The following is a 13,875-nucleotide window of genomic DNA, read 5'->3' as shown; positions in this document are numbered from 1 at the left end:
GTGAAACAGCCCTTAGATAACTTAGTGTGTTTATGCGTGTGAATGAGCTCTTATAGCCATTTTATGAGTGAGTGTGATAAGCAGTGATGTCGTATGTTTAGCCATGTGTCATTATCCCAGTGTATGTGATGTGTCATTGTCCCATTGTATGTGATGTGAGAGAACATGCCCTTTGGGTTTCCAGCTTCTACTTCAATGTAAGTAGGAGTAGAAGCTCGTCCTAATGTGCCTATTCTTTGACAATGGACATAACATGCTTTGGGTTTCTACCTGCTACTCCGATGTAAGTAGAAAAGCCTCCACCATTGGCAAGAGTGCCTAATGGAAGCTTTACACAAGTGGTCTAACGAGCAAAGTTCAAGGAAAGCCCTCATAAATATTTATTCTTGCTATAACCTCACAAATGCTAGCTAACAATCCCGTTAGTTGCTTTTGTGGGCGGCTCACAAAATGACTAGCTTTCTACTTGGAATCTAGGGAGAACTAATTGCAAGACCGTAGATGTGAAGTTAGAATCCCACCAGAAGAAGCTAGACACACAAAAATAGGGTCAATGTGAGGAGCACATTGTAGATTGAAGAGAATAGGATGAGGTTGAGCTACTCTTGGTAGGCTACTAGTGTAGTGACATATAATAACAAAGTCGTGAGTTTAGTGGATAAAGGATGATTAGTTGCTTGCCCCTAATCTCCTCGATCGTGAACGGTATCAAAGCTAGGCTTTCAAATTGCTGCAGCGCTAGCTTATTGCTGCTAGTGACCACCAGAGGTTATTGCCCGCCCCGCGCTGATTCAAAACCGGGAGAGCCACTAGGTGTTGCTTGCCTAGATCCGCCATGGGCCGCCACCAATTTTGAGCGGTGTGCAGAGAGTCCACTCAGCCCAACGACGGTGCCAGCCACCAATTTTGCCGCCAAACTTGGGTGGTGCGAGTACAGGGTTTCTTGCCCGAGTTTGCTGCCTCTCTGCCCTCGCCGTGCAAAGAAGGGTTTCTTGAGCAGCACAAAGATTTAGCAGAGAGCCCTCTGCACACATAACTTTGCCCATGGGTGGTCCTCTTTTTGTGGCGATGGCCTTAGCTTTGGAGCTGACTTTGGAAGAGGAGGCGAAGGGCTTCGTAGCTTCCACGAGGCCGTGCGCATAGGCACCACATGATGAACATGATGCTGCATGCGTTCTCTCGTGTTGTGTAAGGGTTGATGGCCGCGATGTGATGAAGAAAAAATTGATGACTGTAGACGCGAGGCCGTTTTTATGTGTGAGTGTGATAAGCGGTGATGTGGCCTTGTGTCACTGCCCCAGGGAGGGTACGTGATGTGTGAAAGAAGATAAGCCTATAAAAGGCAGTGTACTCTTTGAGGCTCATATAAGAGCAGTACAGGTGATTGCGTACACCATGTAGTAGAGTATGGAAGTCTTTTCCCCCATGCATGTCCACAAGATACTTGTAGTAGTAGAGAGAGCTTAGCTTATTCCAAGCCTCAAGGAAGTACGACTCTTTTTGAGGGTAGTGCTGCGCGTGTCGTGGGAAAGGTCCCATAAGAGGTTGGCGTGGCTGGTTGACAGGCGCCTACTAAAGAGCGTCCACGCGCGGCTGGAAGGTATACTTACCTGGGCGGGGTCGATCGGTGATCAGGAAGGCCGATGGCCTAGGGTCGGCCTCTCCATTGCACTCCCGGACGGGCTGCACCCTAGCATCTCCCCAACGGGGAGAGTGCACGTCATAATTTGTGGTAGCGGGGGCTCGCGTTCGCGCGGCCCCCGCCCAAAACCAAACTCCAAACCGCGCAGCGCCAGCAGCAGGCCATTTGGGCTACCGGCTGTTTGCATACTCTGAGACAGACCGCTGTTTGCATACCCTACGTCGGAGAAGGAGACAGAGTCCAGACCACCCTTTCCATGCTGCTGCTGTTGTTGAGGCAAAAGGCGACATGAGCCCCAGCAATGTTGGATTACGCATCCGTCATGGGATCTGTCAGCAGGAGGAGCACTTGACATGAATGAATAGCCTCTGCCTTTCTAGTCTAGAGTTCTGTGATCTTACACTTCCTACCTGCTCATATCTGCCTACTGCCAGTTACGGACAGCCACCTCGGCTAGCAGCACTGGACCGCGCAGGGGACTCCATGGACCTCATCCACATGTTTGTTCTGAACCATTGCTGCTCTTGATTTTGCCCCGGATGGTGTTCTCTCTTCCTGACATTCCTCTCTTGCTCTCCTTACAGGATAAAGGAGGAGGCTTTGGATCATCGGTTTCCACCACAACCACACATGGCAGATTCATCCCTGGTCCCCCCCAGGTTCTCCTTCTTGCTTAGTTAGTTAGCCCCACACTTCATTGGCTGTGAGATCTCTCCACTCATTTGAAGCTTCTCAATATCAGGAGGTGGACGCAACAGTGAAGCAGCAGTCAGAGCAAGGGCCAAGCCTGCAGCTGAAGGCGAAATTGCGAGGGAATCAAAGGACATGAGCATGGGGCATCTCTCTGTTTGTTGATCATTTTTTTCCCATACACTCGTCGAAATTGTTTGTTGTTGTAAACTTGAGCTTGGCTTGACACCATATTGGAGGAGATACTTGTGTGTGTGTGTGTGGTAAACTTGAGCTTGGCTTGCCACCATATCGGAGGAGATACTTGTGTGTGTGTGTGTGTGTTTGCGTAAGTCCTCCATTGCCATTCTCTCTTTAGACTCTGTTGGTCTACAATTGCTTAAACCCTAGCAAGTTCCCGCCATTCCATCTGTGTGTGTTGATTGTTTGGCTAGGGAAGCAGCCCGTAGAGTCAAGAGAGCACATCCGGGTTTGAAGAAAGTTCGATTTTGTGTTAGTTTGTCCCAAGGTTCTTGTGAACATTTATTTTGCAGCATCCCATGTATGTTGCCTGCATGACTAGGGTGGAACCAAGGGAACATGTAAGGGTTTGGGGAAAGTCTCTTTTACTACTCGGTACCATTTGTTTCTCTTTACAGGTGTGAAGGATCAGATGATGGTTGCCCCTTGACCCGTATGTTGACAGAGTAGATGGCTGTTAAGGCCCGCACGCAAGTCGAGCAGATGTTGGCTTTCCGTCAAGAGGTTGGTGCCTTGCGGGGCGGGAAATTTGGACCCACGGAGCTCGAACTCTGCATCCATTGTTGCCCGCCAATCCAAGCAGGAAGGCCACCACAAGCAAGAGGTGGACCAGCCTAAGCATGGTGATTGAGCAACATTTGGAAGGTTGCTTTTGGTGGTTTTAGGAATGCTCGGGCTGGCATGAGCCCCAGCATGGGAGTCGTCATTCGGATGGGTGATTCGGATGTATTCCGTGGACTTGGGTGGATGTGCGGAGGAGTTTTTCTCCCAAGTTTTGTTTGGAAGTGCCATTGCATGTCTTGGGCATGTGGCATGTTTCCGATGGGAAAGCTCCTCCTCTGTTTTTCTCGTGTCTCGGATTCGCCTCCTTTGACATTACCCAGAGATTCTGGTTGGGTGTAGCACATGGATATTTCCGTGGAGTCGGTGGATATTGGTCCGAGCATAGGGTGTTGAGGAGTTACTTGTGGATACAGGTTTGACTCAACAGTACTAAGGAGTGTTGTCTACTTTTATGATTCATTCATCCATATGAGCAGATGCACTAGTGGATGTTTTTTTTTGCAACTTCTGTAAAGGAATTTCTCGGGGTGTTCTCAATGACAGGTTTTAATTGGAGCTTCTAGAGGAGGATTCTCATTAATGGCAGGTGCTTCCTCGGGAGGTGCTTGATTAGGTGTCTTCTGTGGAGATGCATTTACAAGCTTCTGTGCTTACAAGGCGAGGAGCTTCAAAGTAGGACACAAAATGGTCTCCCAGTGCTTTGGACTTTCAATTTCATGGGTGAGACTGGAATGGAGTTTCTTGTGTGTTGCACCCATGTCTACTTTGTAGTGTCGTTTCAGTCTTAGTGGTGGGTAATCGAATGCACTTACGGATCGGCCGGGCAGCCACCATCAGGGACTGGCTGCCCCAGACAATGGACATGATGGGTGCTAGCAATAGGTTGGGTGCTAGTAGCCTAGTTGGCCAGGCTGGAGAGGACATGCTGGTTGTGCGTGGACTAGTAGGCAGAAGGCAGTGGGTTGGGATGCAGGGCTGGCTGGGTGATAGTAGTCAGCCTGCAGCAAAGAGCATGTCGGCTAATCCTTTGATAACTGTGGTCAATCAAGTAGACCCATAAAAGGGACCATAAAAGGCCCTATAAATAGGTGTGGCGTTTTCATCATGAGATATTCAGCCTTACATAGCAATCCAACAGCAAAGCAAGGGCCAACCATGCATTTGAAGGAAAAATCTATAGGAGATTGTGGACATCACATTTGTCATCAACTTGGCTGCATTTGTCAGTTTGTTGAGGATTTTGTATATCTGAGGGAGTCATCGTACATTGTTTTGTTTGTTTATTGAACTTGATTTCTTGGGGATGCACATTTGATTGGAGTAGATACTTATTTGTCTGTTTGTGTTTGGATAAGCCTTCCACTGTGATTCTCTATCTGTTAACACTCTCACAGCAGTACTGGATCTACAGTTGCTATTAGAGCCTGGGAAAGCTCCTCCTCTGTTTTTCTTGTGTCTCGGATTCGCCTCCTTTGACATTACCCAGAGATTCTGGTTGGGTGTAGGACATGGATATTTCCATGGAGTTGGTGGATATTGGTCCGAGCATAGGGTGCTGAGGAGTTACTTGTGGATACAGGTTTGACTCAACATTACTGAGGGGTGTTGTCTACTTTTATGATTCATTCATCCATATGAGCAGATGCACTAGTGGATGTTTTTTTTTTGCAACTTCTGTAAAGGAATTTCTCGGGATGTTCTCAATGACAGGTTTTAATTGGAGCTTCTAGAGGAGGATTCTCATTAATGGCAGGTGCTTCCTCGGGAGGTGCTTGATTAGGTGTCTTCTGTGGAGATGCATTTACAAGCTTCTGTGCTTACAAGGAGAGGACTTAATGTTAGCTTCAAAGTAGGACACAGAATGGTCTCCCAGTGCTTCGGACTTTCAATTTCTTGGGTGAGACTGGAATGGAGTTTCTTGTGTGTTGCACCCATGTCTACTCTGTAGTGTCGTTTCAGTCTTAGTGGTGGGTAATCGAATGCACTTACGGATTGGCCGGTGTCGTGACGTGTGCGGAATAGCCAGGAAAGTACGAGACTTCTAGCTGTGAGAGTTGGTACCAAACCTAACAAAGAAACTCACATTCAAAATTTCCCAAAAAACATAGGACAAATCCATTTTTTTATGACATATACATGTGTCAATTCATCTCAATACATCCTTGAATTCGTGTACCAATTGCTTATCCCTTTCCAAGCATAGATTCACTGGCTTCTTTTTCCAAAACTTTCCAGCTAATCACATGTAGGCATAACATAACCTTTAAGTATTTCCAACATACATGTGACCCTTTTCATTCCATACATCCACTGTCACCATTCCCAACATCTCATAATGTTCTTTATCACTTGAAAATCTGGCTTAAAATTCCAACAACTCACAAACACAAAATGATATATGGCATAACTTTAACATATTCACATGATTTTAAAAGAAATCCATGGCCTGCATTTTAGATCCACTAAGATAGAATCAAAGTCAATTTTTACTAGAGTCCTTGCTGTATTTCTGATTCTTTGATTCCATGTCCCTTGATGCAATATCCTCACATCTCTTCATATTAAACCACCTTTTTTTTACAAAACCTTTGAAGGTTTATTGGCACCATGAATTTACAAACGTAGTAGGTAGGAAAGTAAATGAAATTTTATCAAATTTTTACTTATCTGAAGGCGGGGGAAGCGATTTCATTCGATTTTCTTTTGAAAAATTATTTTCCACACTTCGCTGCAGACGGCGCACAGCTGGCGCATAGCTGATTTTTGTGATTTTGAAGAAGGCATATCAATAGGAAGTAGTAATTCTGCTCTCTAATTCAAGCCCCAACATGCCATTGACAGTCGCTGATAGCGTGAAATCACTCTCTCTGGTCGAACACGCCTCTGTCCCTCGTTTTTTTTTCTGCAGACCCTTCATCACTGATAAGCGCCACTTGCCAATCTCTGGTTTTTCTCCTCTTTCCCGCGAGAAAGTCGGCGCCCATACCACCTTTTGCAGCTAAAATCACGCTTTTCCCATTTTTAATTTTCTCACTGCGCCTACCATTCCACGCGTATATTTTTCAAGTAATAACCATTAAAAATCAACTTTCTCACACCATAGCCTTGCTAAGGTTTCCCACACCACATCAAGGTAAGCTTCATTCGGTATCCTTATTACATATACGACCTTGCCATCTAAAGCATACGATCAAGACCACAACCATTATGTACCATAAAGTCCTCTGTCTCAGTGTTAATATCAACTCAACCATGATAGGCACGGCTTATGAGCATTTCACCATCTCATGGAATCAATAAAGCAGTCAAACCCACAAGCATAATCCAGTCCTATCAAGGCACAAAGTGTCTGCTAGCTCCAAAATTCTCCATAAGCATAAAAAAAATCCTCCACAATTCACACCACACTGTCAGAGGCTTCGAGACCTGGCTTAGCCTCAGCTCATCTTATTGAACCTTATTTACAATTTGAACATATATACTCAGGCATCATATAATGACTCATCATGGCACTTAACCCCATGCATCTGGATTTGTATTTGATGGCGTCACATGCATGGTTTCACGCCATAGACGTGCCATGGCACGACATCCACCCCCTCTAAACCTGCACATCCTCTGGTATGTGCCAAATCATCATCAAGGTCCACATATAACTGGATGTCGTCTTCATCTTCTGCACTTCCAGGAAGATCATCCTCTTCCTCTTCAACCATATCCATACTACCACTGTCAAGCCTCTCATCCTGAGTCTCTTGTGAAACAAAAGGATCACTATCATGCCTTCTTTTAAATATCTTGATTCTTTTGTCTGCCACAAGATTCTTTTTTTCTGTCCCATCAAGCTCACACAGAGTATACGTGGCATTTTCATGCACATGCTTGACAATGTAAGGGCCAAACCATCTTTTTGCAAATTTTCTTTGAACAGTGAATTGGTTGTCAAGGCTACTATCATACATTAGAACCCAATCACCTTCTTCAATAGGTTTTGGCCGGAGTCTGTGTCTGCTATCAAATCTTTCTTTATTTTTCAGCCTTGCATCTTTCAAGCGAGCTTTAGCAAGCTCTACATCTTCAGGCCTCCTCTCCAGCTGTCTTATTCGCAATGCAAGGAGGTCATCTCTGCTCAATCCTTCCACCCAGGGCAATACATTCCAAGTTAGAACTACTTCTTCAACTGGCATCACTGGCTTCTGACCATACATTAATTCTGCAGGCATGTATCCTGTCACTGAGCTATGAGTTGTACGGTCAGCCCACAAGGCATATGGTAGCAGCTTTGGCCACTCTCTCATTCTTTCTCTGCATGCCTTAGCCAAAGCTTTAATGATTGGAGGATGTCCTCGCTCACTTTTTTCATTGCCCTCTGGATTGTAAGCACATGTTAGGGACAGTTTGATACCAATTCTAGAGAAGAATTCCCTTGCTTCTTCAACATCTAGCTCACCCCTATCAGCTGTTATTTTTCCAATACAACCATATCGGCAGATCACATCTTCCAAGAGAAATTTGCATACTGTTTCCGTACTCTTTGTTCTAAGAGCACGTCCTTCTACTTGATTTGTTAAATCTTCTCTTGCAAGTGCTATATACCGCATCTGCCAAATTCCCAAAGGCATTGTAACTAGATCCACTACCCATTTATAGTGTATGGCAGGTGGGTAGGTTGGTTGCAAGCCATCACGATGCCGCACATTTGAGTACATTTGGCATACCATGCATGTTTCCACATATTGGGAAATATCCTTGTACATTCCTCTCCACCAATATTTTTCCTTTATTTTGGTAAAGGTGGCCCACACACTTCTATGTCCAGCCCAGAGACTCTCATGAAATTCTTTCACAAGCTTTCCTTGAGTCTCTTTATCACATATAACTCTCTGTGGCATAGCATTCCTCTGCTTAGGATGCTTCCAGAGATACCCATCCCTTAAGAAATAACCATATGCTTTTCTGCGGATCCTCTTAAATTCTGAGTCAGACCAATTTCCTTGCCTTGTCAGAGTACTCAAATATTGACCAATAAGCAACCAATCTCCTTCATATATTTCCTCAATAAAAGACTCAAGTGCATTTGATAGGCAAATATGGTCCCCCTTTGCATATGCTGTAGTATAGAACTTTGTACCCACATCATCAATGTCACTTATCATCTCTTTCTCATCTTCATACCTGGCTCTTGATAGCATATCTGCAACAACTGGATTATCTTTTCCCGCAATATGCTCAAACTCAGGATTTAGTGACTTGATATAAGCAATCCACCTAAGCATAGCAATATCTGGAGTGGTATAACTTGCTATCATCCCAAGAAGTGGCAAGCAATCAGTTTCCACAAGTACAGATGCCCTAATAAGATATTCTTTTTCACATTTTAGAGCAGTGACTATTCCCCATAACTCTCTCTTGATCTGTGGATACTTTCGTTGCCGAAAGCTTAATACCTTTGCTCCAAATCTAATTACATACCTATGATCATCCTCATCATCTTGCCCTACTGCCCATTCTATCCCAGTAGGACTAGTATCAACTGTAACAATCACAGGCCTGCCACACTCATAATCTGCCTTTCTCAGAGTGGGTGATGATTGGAGCAAACATTTCAGCTTCCGCATAGCTTTAATATGTACTGCACTCCACAGAAATTTTTGATTTTTCCTCAAAAGTTGATAAAGAGGATCTGCTACATGTGCATAATGTGGGATCCAAATAACATAAAAGACACATGCTCCAAGAAATCTCCTCAGCTCTGTAACATTAATGCATGTCTCTTTCATTCTTTGTATTGCATCTATCTTGGCTGGACAAGGTCGGCGTCCACTAGTACTACAAAGATGTCCCACTATCAGCACTTCACCAACTCCAAATACTGATTTCAGCCCAGATAAAGTAAGATTCACTTCTTCAAGCCTGGATAGAATCATGTCACAATCCTTTATATGATTTGCCACAAACTTGCGGCACCCCTTTGAATCCAAATCCTCATCTTTGTCTTTCTCATCACAGCCCTTTATTGGCACATCATCCAAAAATGGCATAGTTTTTTGTGGTATGAAGTCTCGTAAGACTTTATTCATTCCATTCATCATATGTGCCACTGAGTTGGTGGCTCCCTGTGGTAAGATACACATCCTTACTAATCCCAAAGGAGTTCTCATTGTGGTCAAGTCCCTGCTTTGTATATCCAGCTGGAACTGATCATATCTCGAATACAGATCACCCATAGAGTATATAGCTTTCCCTGCAAATGCTTCTGCAAACTCATCCACAATTGGACCTGCTCCCACATTCCTGATTGTGACTTTGTTTACAGGTTGCATGTCTTGAATAAAGCGCAATGTCCCATTTTTCTTTGGTACAGTAAACCATCTGTTGGAATATGGGGCACATGATGGCTCCAAGATTCCCATCCTGATCTTTTCTTTTAGTAATTCCATCAACTTTGGCAAGAGAGCCTTTGGTACTGGAATTGGCCACAGGTTCCAGGGCACATGTGGAACAGTAAAGATTACCATTGGTGCTGTTACACTTGGATCAACACAGCCTATCTCATGCGGCTGAAAAGCAAAGGCTTTCCCATGTTTTACAAGCATCTCCTCAAAGCATTTCCTTTCAACTGGCAACAGAAAATCCTTCTCACCAATCTTCAGCTCTTTTAGAGTTTCTTGAGTAAATTTATGCCCAATTTTCTTCGGATCTCTAAGATTTGGTTGCATAGAAGCTTCATCTATCTTCTCCTTGCTTCCTGGTGGCAAGGGCAAGGCAACTGGTTTCACCTTCTTTGCAACCGTTTTGTACTTTGTATCAACATGAGCATCCATCTCGCAATTCATGTTTTTACATTCCACCCCCTCAAATTCCTGGATTATATCATACATCTCCACAGATGACACCTCTATCATTTCATTTCCACCCTGTAAGCATGCTCTTCTCATATCAAAAAGCACATCCATAGTATCTACAAATGACACCTCATCAAGCACCCCTGAAATAAACTCATTCTTCCCCAAAAGACCACACTGCTCAAAACTTTTTTGTTCATTTTGTATATGTTTTCGCATGCCACGCTTCAAATCCTTGCTTTTTACAAAAACCAGTGACCCATAGCTGGAAAATCCCTGAAAATTTGTTGAAAAACTATTTACATTGATTGAGTCCTGCGAGAACTCATTTTTCCTTGTACCATTGGAATCCCGCTTTACAATGGCACCTGGCCAAAATCCCTCATCTCCCTGTAATTCATGAATTCTCTGTTTATCTTCGGGAGTGACTGTGCTCGAAGAGACTCACGATTCCTTTCATGGTTAATGCAAACTGTCAAGAACTGAACAGCTTTCTTGCCATCCTTACTCCTTATTCTTGCATATGCCGAGCCATCATCCAAAACTTTTGTTTCCATCCTCACAGCTGTAATGTAGGGTTGCCCAAGGATAAGGGGATACGATGACATCTCCTGAACAAAGAAGTTCTGATCATCTTTCACATCCCCTATAGTTACTCTTACATTTGGACATGCTGCATAAAGCTCTCCAGATGAGTTATTAGCTGCTTTAATCATCCACCCATGATCCACATCCATTGGCCACTTACATTTGTTGTAGAGATTTTTAGCCATAAGATTTATTTCAGACCCATGATCAATTAGAGCGACATATGGCTCTTCCAAATCACCTATCTTGACAAGGGTTTCAGTGGTTGCTCTTGCCCAATGGCTCCTGGAGTAATGACTCTTTGTAAGAACTTCTTTTTCATCATCTTCTTCCACAAAGCGCACTTGTCGTGCCCCATCAGCAGAGTGATTACATTCCACCACATTTTCTCTCTCTTCCTTTTTCTGTACCTGTACTCCATGAGTCTTGGAAGTGCTTGCCTCCCCTTGTGATGGAATAGATTCAATTATGGACTGCCTTTTTCTTCGTATAATATCAATTATCTCATCATGAAATTCTTTCTTTGCAATCCCCAAGACCTCCCCTAGTGTGAATTCCACCCTGCTGTTTAGAATCCTCTCTTCAAGCACCTTTTTGAGATCTGTTGCAGCTTCAATATCAGATTGAAGCTTGTAGAGTGGACTTTTTCCTTTACCCTTTTCCTTCATTTTTGCTGGCACTTCTTCCATTGAAACATCCTGTGGAGGTCTGCTATGCTGTGGAGGCATATGTGATGGCCCAGGATCCTTCTTTTCACTTCCACGTGTAACTCTTTTTGATGGCCCTCCTTCCTCATTTTCCCTTTTACGCTTCTCCTCTACCTGTGCCTCATTATTTTGGCATTTGGCAATATAGGCATGAATAGATAAAGAATCCACAGGCTCCTCCCAGCCAGTCTCAAGACGTATACAATCACCTGCTTCATGCAAAGCTTGCTTTGACACTTTCTTTGACGCAATTAATTCCATTGTTGATGGCCAAAAATTCTCATTCTCATAATCCTCATCATTCTCAAATCCCTGCTTTAATTGACCAACCTTTAATCCATAGGTTGCTGCCTCAACCATAGAAATGGCATGACTAGCAGCCATATCCTCTACCAGCTTTTTCATCCCTCCTTTCCCAAAGTTTGTGCTCAATGGAAGACCAGTCTCTGTAAGATGGATTTTCCCATCTTTGAAAAACACAAGTTGATTTTTAAGAGCTTCTTTATAGCTAGCACAATCCTTCTTTGCATGTTCTGGGTCATCACACCATATGCATCTATATGTAAACCCTTCTTTGCTTTGAGGCCTTTGCATAGAAGCCTGCCGCAATGGTAGACCTTTTTCTTCAATCCTGGACATCTTCAATTTTAGGTCACGCATACCCTTGATAAGCTCATCCATCGGCCCATCTATCTTTGGAATTGAAGCAGCTGGTTTGGGTAGATTCTCATGGGTGACAGCAGTTATGGGGGTTGCAGAGCCCATCACCATTTTATCCCTCCTCTGCTGCCGCTTTGCTAACATAGTGACTGCATCCTCAATATCATTCCAATCACTCTTTAATCCCTGCTCTGTATCCTTATCCTCAAGGAGGATTTCCAATTTCTCCTGGAGATCTTTCCCAGCTTCTTGTAAGAAGAGCTCTGTTTTTTCTCTGTCCAAAGTTGCACGCTCTATCCTTGACAGCTGGGCATAGCGCTTCTCAAACTCTCTTAGCAATTCTGTGGCAGAAATTTCCATTTTAGGTTTTGTGACCCATTCCAAGAAAGTTTGTTTGGTCACTCGCTCAGAATCCTCCATGAAATATTCATCCTTTAAAGCAAGCTTGAACTCCTCCCAATTTCTGCCACCATGTGCTGTCTGCAATCCTCTTATGCGCTCTCTTATTTCAGGAAAGCACACAAAGCTTGGAGAAGAAGAAGCAAGAATGCACACAACACACAGTGTATTAGATTGTGCCAATGAAATATAATTGCGCAGGTACTTTGTAATGTCCTTCCCATCAAATTGATCCATCTTTTTCACAATTGATTGTAATGCTTTGGTCGTGGAAATTTGTCCTCTCTCAGCAGCATGTTGCTGTTGCATGTACATGGTAAACATCTGAAACATCTGCATAACCCCAGGGTCAAAATGAACCCCTTGACCCTCAGAATTCTCAGCCATAGCTTCCCTGTATATTTCACCACACTCTCACCCCAGCAGTTTCACGTCGGGTTCACCAAAAAGCTGTCGTGACGTGTGCGGAATAGCCAGGAAAGTACGAGACTTCTAGCTGTGAGAGTTGGTACCAAACCTAACAAGGAAACTCACATTCAAAATTTCCCAAAAAGCATAGGACAAATCCATTTTTTTATGACATATACATGTGTCAATTCATCTCAATACATCCTTGAATTCGTGTACCAATTGCTTATCCCTTTCCAAGCATAGATTCACTGGCTTCTTTTTCCAAAACTTTTCAGCTAATCACACGTAGGCATAACATAACCTTTAAGTATTTCCAACATACATGTGACCCTTTTCATTCCATACATCCACTGTCACCATTCCCAACATCTCATAATGTTCTTTATCACCTGAAAATCTGGCTTAAAATTCCAACAACTCACAAACACAAAATGATATATGGCATAACTTTAACATATTCACATGATTTTAAAAGAAATCCATGGCCTGCATTTTAGATCCACTAAGATAGAATCAAAGTCAATTTTTACTAGAGTCCTTGCTGTATTTCTGATTCTTTGATTCCATGTCCCTTGATGCAATATCCTCACATCTCTTCATATTAAACCACCTTTTTTTTACAAAACCTTTGAAGGTTTATTGGCACCATGAATTTACAAACGTGGTAGGTAGGAAAGTAAATGAAATTTTATCAAATTTTTACTTATCTGAAGGCGGGGGAAGCGATTTCATTCGATTTTCTTTTGAAAAATTATTTTCCACACTTCGCTGCAGACGGCGCACAGCTGGCGCATAGCTGATTTTTGTGATTTTGAAGAAGGCATATCAATAGGAAGTAGTAATTCTGCTCTCTAATTCAAGCCCCAACATGCCATTGACAGTCGCTGATAGCGTGAAATCACTCTCTCTGGTCGAACACGCCTCTGTCCCTCGTTTTTTTTTCTGCAGACCCTTCACTGATAAGCGCCGCTTACCAATCTCTGGTTTTTCTCCTCTTTCCCGCGAGGAAGTCGGCGCCCATACCACCTTTTGCAGCTAAAATCACGCTTTTTCCATTTTTAATTTTCTCACTGCGCCTACCATTCCACGCGTATATTTTTCAAGTAATAACCATTAAAAATCAACTTTC

General features: G+C 43.4%; 1 long non-coding RNA gene and 1 other non-coding gene across 2 annotated transcripts; both read left to right on the top strand.

The window, feature by feature from the left end:
- The first annotated feature begins 1,519 nt into the window (after positions 1 to 1,519).
- On the top strand, positions 1,520 to 3,696 carry LOC147629368 (uncharacterized). Its single transcript, XR_015267932.1, has 4 exons — positions 1,520 to 1,957; positions 2,053 to 2,142; positions 2,227 to 2,301; positions 2,385 to 3,696. It is a non-coding gene; the product is annotated as an uncharacterized LOC147629368 (long non-coding RNA).
- On the top strand, positions 1,603 to 1,764 carry LOC147629369 (U1 spliceosomal RNA). Its single transcript, XR_015268029.1, has one exon. It is a non-coding gene; the product is annotated as a U1 spliceosomal RNA (small nuclear RNA).
- Positions 3,697 to 13,875: the final 10,179 nt, after the last annotated feature.

This window comes from Cibotium barometz, chromosome 18, assembly GCF_041138505.1.
Source record: "Cibotium barometz isolate CiBa-2024 chromosome 18, ASM4113850v1, whole genome shotgun sequence".
In the NCBI taxonomy this organism is placed as follows: Eukaryota; Viridiplantae; Streptophyta; class Polypodiopsida; order Cyatheales; family Cibotiaceae; genus Cibotium; species Cibotium barometz.
The sequence above is the reverse complement of the archived record's forward strand: the minus strand, read 5'-3'. Positions and strand labels throughout refer to the sequence as shown.